This window comes from Ipomoea nil, unplaced genomic scaffold, assembly GCF_001879475.1.
Source record: "Ipomoea nil cultivar Tokyo-kokei standard unplaced genomic scaffold, Asagao_1.1 scaffold0480, whole genome shotgun sequence".
NCBI lineage: Eukaryota > Viridiplantae > Streptophyta > Magnoliopsida > Solanales > Convolvulaceae > Ipomoea > Ipomoea nil.
The window spans coordinates 1,780,274-1,789,294 of record NW_017616908.1 but is presented as its reverse complement, the minus strand read 5'-3'; the positions used below and the strand labels follow the sequence as shown (position 1 = coordinate 1,789,294).

At 45.5% G+C, this 9,021-nt stretch overlaps 1 long non-coding RNA gene across 1 annotated transcript; it reads right to left on the bottom strand.

The window, feature by feature from the left end:
- Positions 1 to 6,454: 6,454 nt before the first annotated feature.
- Positions 6,455 to 7,280, bottom strand: LOC109173332. Its single transcript, XR_002052879.1, has 2 exons — positions 7,007 to 7,280; positions 6,455 to 6,828 (listed from the first exon to the last, which is right to left on the bottom strand). It is a non-coding gene; the product is annotated as an uncharacterized LOC109173332 (long non-coding RNA).
- Between the last annotated feature and the right edge of the window lie 1,741 nt (positions 7,281 to 9,021).

Below are 9,021 nucleotides of genomic sequence, written 5' to 3'. Positions count from 1 at the left end.
GGTTGCTAGCCTAAGGTCTCCCTAAATGGGAGAGCCTATGTCATAATTTGTGGTAGAGGGGATTTGCGTTTGTGCAGCCCCCACCAAGCTTGATTCAAGTTTTGGTTTTGATGTGATGTTGTCTTATTATGAACGAAGGCATTAAAATCTAGATCCATTGCTTCACACCACACAGGAAATTTTACCGCTTGAGAATAGCATGTAGGCTCGGCCAGTAGTCAATGCAACATGTTTATAAGGCCCCATGCTCCGTGTAGCCATCACATGCGACCAAGGAAGCGAGAACGGCCACGAGGCCAACCCTGCTGCCGAGACAGTCCGCTCACTGGACACGGACTCCACAGCAGCAGCTGACGGATTGGGCGCGACAGTGTGGTCAGTAGCGACATCATCCGGCTACCTGCTGCCGAGACAGTCCGCTCACTGGACACGGACTCCACAGCAGCAGCTGACGGATTGGGCGCGACAGTGTGGTCAGTAGCGACATCATCCGGCTAGGCTTCATCCCGAGTGATCAAATACAGGTGCAACAACCCACGTTTTAGGAGGACTTGGCATAGCAACCTGCGAAGCAACACGAGCAGCAAAAGGGAACACAGTCTCATCGAATCGCACGTGGCGACAGATAAAAACCTTGTTAGTGTTAGTATCCAAACAACGATAGCAAGGATAGAGGATACCCAAGGAAGACACAAGGAGAAGACCGAAACTGCTGTTGCGATTATAGGGACGCAAGTTGGGAAAACATAAACACCCAAAAATCCGCAGGCAGGAATAAGATGGGGGAGATCGATGCAAACGATAAAGCGGACTCATTAGATAACACATGACTAGGCATTTTATTAATTAAGTACACAGTAGTCTCAAACGCATAGTCCCAAAAACGAGACGGGAAAGACGCCTGAGCCATTAATTCCAGACCTGTTTCAACAACATGACGATGTCTGCGCTCCACTCTCCCATTTTTCTCATGAGTATACGCACAAGATTGCTTGTGGTGAATACCCAGAGAAGCGAGAGTAAAGCCAAGCATTTTATACTCTCCCCCTAAATTAGATTGAAAAGAAAGAATTTTGCGAGAAAAGGAACGCTCAACAAGTGACCGGAACTTATCAAATATGGCATACAACTCAGACTTAGCACACATAGGATAATACCACATGTAATGAGTATAATCATCCACAAACAATACAAAATACTTAAAGCCATTTGCAGAAATTACTGGCCAAGGGCCCCAAATATCATAATATATTAATTCCAAAGGATGCGCACTAGTAGCTTCAACACGAGATAAAGAAAAACGAGATGACTTTCCCAATTGACAAGACGAACAAATATTGGAAAGATCACTAGAATTAAAGTTACTAACAGACGTAGATTCTAAAATCTGACGCAAGACTCTTGAATGGGGATGACCAAGCCGCATGTGCCAAACAAAAGAGGAACGTGCGGCAACAAAAACAGCTGGAGTTGGTCGCGAAGTAGGCCAAGCATAGAGACCCCCAGACACATGCCCTTTAAAAAGAACCTTCCTGGTCAAAATGTCCTTCACAAAGAAACACAAAGGGTGAAATTCAAAGAAAACATTATTATCCTTAGCAAAACGCTGAACAGATAATAACGAAGAAGATAGACCAGGAACATGTAAGACATCACACAACCTAAAGCACCTAGAATCAGTAGCTAACGGAGCGGTACCAACATTAACAATAGCCAAACCTGTACCACTGCCGACTCGGAGAGTCTTCGGACCATCATAACCTGTCGCAGAAGTCATCAAGGACGAATCAGGTGTGGCATGATTCGTAGCACCAGTGTTAGGGAACCACTGATGAGGACCATCCGGAGTATCATCACCACCAGAGACAACCACGTTCGCCTAAAGAGCCGGAGAAGGAGTAAAACGCTGCCAATAAGAAAGAGCAATATGACCCTGCTTGTTGCAAATCTGACACTAGGGACCAGAATTAGAGCACCCACGACCACGCCCTTTGTTCCCCTTGCCGCGACCACCTCCTCCTCGCTGCTGCGAACCACTTCCACGACCACCTTGACCTCCATGGCTTGCGGCTATTGCAGCCGGTGCGCTGACAGCAACACCGTCGTCAGAGCAGATCCATTCATGCGAGACCAAAAATTCCGCCACCTCCGTTAGCGGAACGGGAGCCCCTCGTGTCAAGGTCGCCACCAACGGGCGAAATTCAAGCCGCAAGGCACGAAATAAATACAAATTTTGATTGTTTAACGCAACCTAACGACCGGCAAGGGCCAACTCGTTGATCAACATCTGTGCACGACCAAGGTAGTTGGAGATGGAGGAATCACCCTGACGCAAACCTTGCAACTTGCCGAGCAGCCGCAAATCCCGAGAGCGAGGCGACGAGCCAATGGTTTGCTCGATGGTCTGCCAAAGCTGTCGAGAATTTGTTCGGCCGACGACGAAACGCAGAGTCTCCTCCGACAAAGACGAGATCAGCATCGACAAAATGGCTTTATCCTGCCGTCTCCAGGAGAGCTGCTGCGCCGAGAGGTCCATAGCCGCCGCTGCATCACTATCCGCGGTCGAGGCAGCCGCCGGCGATAGCGTTAGAAACATGATGGTGCTGTCAATAAATCCAAGAAGCTCCTAGCCTTCTAGGAACGGTAGCATCTGTGTCCTCCAGAACAAATAATTCCGAGAGGTAAATTTCAAGGAGGCAAAGTGATGAGCCGACGAAAGGCTATTTTCGGTGGGCATAGGAGGAACCTCGATAACGGTCCGTCCAGAAGAGCCAAGAATAGAGCCGTCATCATGAGCACCGAGAGTTTCCATGAGAGCAAACCTGGAAGCTGATACCAGATGAGGATATGAATTGTGTGTTGTATTCAATACTAAAGTATGAGATACAAATATACAGATACGAAAGAGAGTTCTAGTCTAACTCTAATAATATAGTCCAAATAATATTAACAAACTCTAGCAGCTTGCAGCCCAGGATCTCAAACCTTCAATCAGTTATTAACAGGAAGGGCAAATTTGTCTTTTCATACTCGTAACAATCACTGTAAAATTTTCAATGACGCCGTTTTATGCTTTATTTCCTTTTCATATTTCACTTTTTTCTTGAGTACTACTGATTCTGTTACATTGTAGTATCTGTTTATATATACTTTTTCAACCAAATGAAGCACAAAGAGTCAATACCTCCACCACTGAGACTCGGACCCATGACCTTCCATTTGGGAGAGTCACTTCATGCCGCTTGACCACAAAATATTTAGCTCATACTTCACTTTTTACTCCTTCATTTTTCTCGATTCTATATTCAATCCATGGTCCATTACACATATTTGATTATTTAATTATTAAATGATTTGTAAATCTTTTTATTACTTGAGAAGAAAAAGTAGACATATTGAAACAAGCTAGCAAGCAATGGAATATAAAATTTTTCTTCACGAAAATTTATATTTATATTTTAGTTGTTTAATATTTGGGAAATGATAAGAGAAAAAATCTCTTGAAAATTAATAAAAGAATCTCCTGACTTAACTTTTCAAAAGATATACTAGAAGTACAGAACCAAAAAGTAGAAACCAGGAAGTAAATTCACTTTTCGCCCTTCATTTTGCATTGTAAATTCTGCAAAGTTGCGTGCTTGATTTGCGTAGGAATGTCAAATGCGTGTATATGAAGATATAATTCCAATTTGGTTTTTGCGCTGCAGTCTGTATAATCATACATTTATGCAAGCTAGAGTAGTGCCGCAATGGGACTTAAATAAGGAGCTTCTAGTCCTAGAATATCTTCATTATCTTCCTAAGGTCAAAATGATGAGGATATAATATTTCTGAATGAATAATAATAAGTCTATACAGGAGTATATATAGTAGCGAATAGCAATCCTAATACAAGACTAATACTAGTAACAATAGATAACGAAGCAATCCTAATACAAGACTAATACTAGTAACAATAGATAACGAATACTAATAATAATAGAGTCCTAATACTCCCCCTCAAGCACAAGGTGGACCAGCAACAACATTGAGCTTGCCACACAGAGTAGAGAAACGCGGACCAGGGAGAGCTTTAGTGAACACATCAGCTAGCTGATCCTTTGTAGAGATAAAGCTAACCTGCAATTCCTTCTTTGCCACTTTGTCACGAACAAAGTGGTAGTCAATTTCCACATGCTTCATACGAGCATGGAACACCGGGTTGGAACAGAGATAAGTTGCACCCAGATTGTCACACCAAAGAGTAGGAGGAGCTGCCAGTGGCAACCGAAGCTCGTGCAACAGAGAAACCAACCAGGTGACCTCAGCAGACACATCAGCCAATGCCTTGTACGCAGCCTCGGTAGATGAACGAGCAACCGTACGTTGCTTCCGACACGACCAAGAGATCAGATTACCACCAAGAAATACCGCAAAACCGCTGGTAGACTTCCTGTCAGCCGGGTCACCAGCCCAGTCCGAATCCGAAAAGGCATGAACCGCAACAGAGGAGGACGGCCGAATAAAAAGACCAAAGTGCAAAGTTCCTTTAACATACCTCAAAATACGCTTGAGCATTGCCCAATGCGCAGTAGTCGGAGAGTGCATATGCTGACAGACCTGATTCACAGCAAAAGATAGATCCGGGCGAGTGACAGTAAGATACTGCAGAGCCCCAGCAAGACTGCGATACTGTGTGGGATCGGCATAGGGAACCACAAAGTCAGAAACCGGTCGAGACACCAGCACCGGAGTAGCCAACGGCTTACAGTCCACCATACCTGCACGACTCAAGATATCTCGCATATATCGCTGTTGAGAAAGGAACAAACCACCATCCCAGGAGACCGTCTCAATGCCCAGAAAAAAAGACGGAGCACCCATGTCACGAATCTTGAACTCCGAGGCTAAGTCAGCCAGAAGCCGAGTAAAACGCGAAGCGTCAGACCCCATAACAAGGATATCATCAACATATACAAGCACATATAAAGAGACCGAGTCACGAGTATATATGAACAATGAAACATCAGTCTTGGAAGGTGAAAAACCAACCGAGACCAAGAAAGCATGCAACCTGTTAAACCACGCGCGAGGAGCCTGCTTAAGACCATAGAGTGACCTCTGTAACAAGCATACATCATTCGGCCGTGACGAGTCCTCATAACCAGGCGGCTGTCTCATGTAAATTGTCTCTGCAAGATTACCATTGAGGAAGGCATTGTGAACATCTAACTGTCGAATGACCCAACCGCGAGAGACGGCCAAGGAGAGAAGAAGTCGCATGGTTGTAGGCTTTACAACGGGACTGAAAGTCTCAAAAAAGTCCTGCCCTGCGACTTGATTGAACCCCTTAGCAACCAATCGAGCCTTGTGCCGCTCAATAGTGCCATCAGCCTTGCGCTTTGTCCTGAACACCCATTTGCACCCCACAACATTCATGCCAGGCGTGCGACTAACTAGACGCCAAGTGTGATTCTGAAGCAAGGCATTAAACTCAAGATCCATGGCCTCACGCCATTCCGGATACCGAACTGCCTGAGAATAACAAGTCGGCTCAGAGACAGCCAGAAGAGCCACATGCTGCGTCGGTCCCAAAGAACGAGTTGCCATAGCATGAGACCGAGGCTGAATCGTTTTCGCCGTACGGCGACCTCGCTTGGGCACCCTAGGAGCATCTGAGACTGCCACCTCCTGAGCCTCGGCAGTCTCGGTGCGGGAATCAGAAGCAGCAACAGCAGCCCCGGAATCCGTGTCCTTCTCCAGATTAAGGTCCGGCACAGCAGGGCAAACACCGGAGCTCACACCAACCTGAACGGCACCAACACCCCACGGCTCAACCGGGCGAGAGCTAGAGACCTGCGAAGGGACAGAAGAAGCAAACGGAAACACGGTTTCATCAAACCGCACATGACGGCAAATGAATACCTTGTTAGTAGCAGGATCAAAACAACGATAGCCACGAAACGAGGGCGGATAACCTAGAAATACACACGGGGATGACCGATATTGTAACTTGTTACAATTATATGGGCGCAATAGAGGATAACAGAGACAGCCAAACACACGCAAGAAAGAATAAGATGGACTAGAACGATGCACACGAAAATGAGGACTATCATTATCCAAAACCCGAGTTGGCATTTTATTAATGAGATAGACCGCAGTCTCAAAGGCATAATCCCAATATCGTTGCGGAACCGAAGCCTGAGCCAAGAGGGCCAAACCCGTTTACACAACGTGACGATGCCGACGCTCAACTCTACCATTCTGTTCATGGGTATAGGCACAAGATTGCCTATGATTAATACCCAAAGAGACAAAAGTACGGTGTAACCGTTTATACTCTCCCCCTAAATCAGACTGAAAAGAGACAATCTTGCGACCATATGAACGCTCAACTAGTGACCGAAACTGCTCGAAGATAGCATACACATCAGTTTTTAAACGCATAGGATAAAACCAGACATAGCGTGTGTAGTCATCAACAAACAAAACAAAATAACGAAAACCATTGACAGAAAGAAAAGGCGCTGGCCCCCAAATATCGGTATATATAAGCTCTAAAACATGCGACGTAGTAGTATTGACACGGGGCAAGGGAAACCGAGAGGATTTCCCAAGCATACAAGCACGACACAACACCGAACTATCACTAAAACTAGACTGAATAGAACACGAATTTAATATCTGTCGTAAGACACGCGGATGAGGGTGACCCAACCGAGCATGCCACACCTCAGAGGAGACACGAGAGGCCACAAACGCAGCGGGACTTGAACGAGAGACAGGCCAAGAATAGAAACCCCCCGAAGCCGGTCCTCTATACAGAACTTCCCTGGTTGAACGATCCTTCACAAAGAAACAATCAGGGTGAAACTCAAAAAAGACATTATTATCACGAGCAAACCGTTGCACAGACAATAAAGACGCAGAAAGCCAGGAACATAAAGAACATCAGACAACCGAAACAGTGTTTTAGAAGCGGCTACCGAAGATGAACTAGTACTAACAATAGGCAAACACTTACCGTCACCAACACGGAGATGATCCGGACCATTATAGGAAACCGCCGAGGACATCAAGGATGGATCCGGAGTGGCATGATTTGACGCACCAGTGTCAGGAAACCACTGCTGAGGATTTACCGAAGCCGCATCATCAACGGAATACGCAACATGCGCCCGCGGCCCCGGAGCGCCATCATACCGGCGATAGCACGAAGCGGCCAAGTGGCCTTCGCTGGAGCAGATCTGGCACTGGACAACCCTGGCGCCACCTCGACCGCGACCTCGTCCTTTGCCGCGACCTCGTTCTTTGCCGCGACCTCGGCCGCGGTTGCCGCCGCCACGTTGCTGCCCGCCCGAGCGACCTCCACCGTGCTGAACTGCCATAGCGACCGGAGCAGCAACAACGTCACCACCATCATCAGCACATATAAAAGCCTGCGAAACAAGAAAATCGGATAGCTCGGGTAAAGACGCCGGAGCACCCCTTGTTAGCGACGCCACCAAAGGGCGATATTCGGACCGCAAGCCTCAGAATATGTACATATTCTGATCTTCTAGCGTCACCGGGCGGCCGGCAAGTGCCAAATCCTCAATAAGCACCTGAGCACGACTAAGATAATCCGGGATCGAAGCATCCCCTTGCCGCAACCTTGTAGCTCGCCCACCAACCGAAGGGCTCGGGCTCATGTCGTCGAGCCTAGAACCTGCTCGATCGCCACACACAAGAGCCGAGAAGAGGACTTACCGATAGCAAGATGCATCATCTCGTCGGACAAAGATGAGATCAACAAGGAGAGCACGACCTTATCTTGACGAAGCCATGCATCCCTAGCGGCGGAGGACACAGCCGATGAAGTCACGGCAGCAGCACCTCCCTCGGCAGGCGGTACGGTAATCGCAGTGAATGGAGGGCACACAGACGTTCCATCGACAAATCCCAACAACCCTTGGCCATCCAGGAACGGAAGAAGCTGAGTACGCCAAAATAAAAAATTGCGGGATGTCAACTTGATAGACACGAAGTGATGAGCCGAAGAAAACGACACCCCCGACTGCAGAGGTGCCACAAGCGCGGCCTCAGAAACAGTCCGTTCAGAACTTCCAACAGAACCGCCATCAGAACTGAGTTGCGCCATGAAGAGAGGAGAGAAAAAAAACCTGCTAATACCAGATGAGGATATAATATTTCTGAATGAATAATAATAAGTCTGTACAGGAGTATATATAGTAGCGAATAGCAATCCTAATACAAGACTAATACTAGTAACAATAGATAACGAAGCAATCCTAATACAAGACTAATACTAGTAACAATAGATAACGAATACTAATAATAATAGAGTCCTAATAAAAATGAGCCCTTATCTATGAACAACTATTTGTGTGCTAAATGGATAAGATTTATATATCAATATGGAATCTCTCTAATACTTTTTTCAAGTAGATTGACTGGTGTACAAAAACTCCTCTAGGGACATTCTCAATTTGTATGTCAAAACAATACTTGATTTTACCTAAGTTTTTCAATTCAAACTCAACCTTTAGGTATAAACTAGCATATTTAAGCTCCTTGAGTGTCCCAACAATGTTTAAGTCATCGATATAAACTGAGATAATAGAAAAATCATTTTGTGACTTCTTAATGAACACACACTGACACAAGGGCGTACATCATTGTTTACATACCCCTTGTTCAGGAGAAATTCTCTGAATCGGTTGTACAACATTCTACCAGTTTGTTTCATGCCATATAAAAACATTTATGACGATGTTATATATGTTACATTTTTCATTTTTTCCATTTTTGAGAATTATATTGTAAATTCATAAGGGATTTTCATATAAATATCAGTGTACAATGACCTATATAAATATGCGGTTACGACGTCCATCAATTAAATATCTAAATTCATTGCTACTGCTAGTGAGATTAAGTAACGAAGCGTAATGCCATCCATGAGGATATCATATGTTTGATCAAAATCAATTTTGCGTATATGTGTCAACCCTTGAGCTACCAACCCCACTTTATATC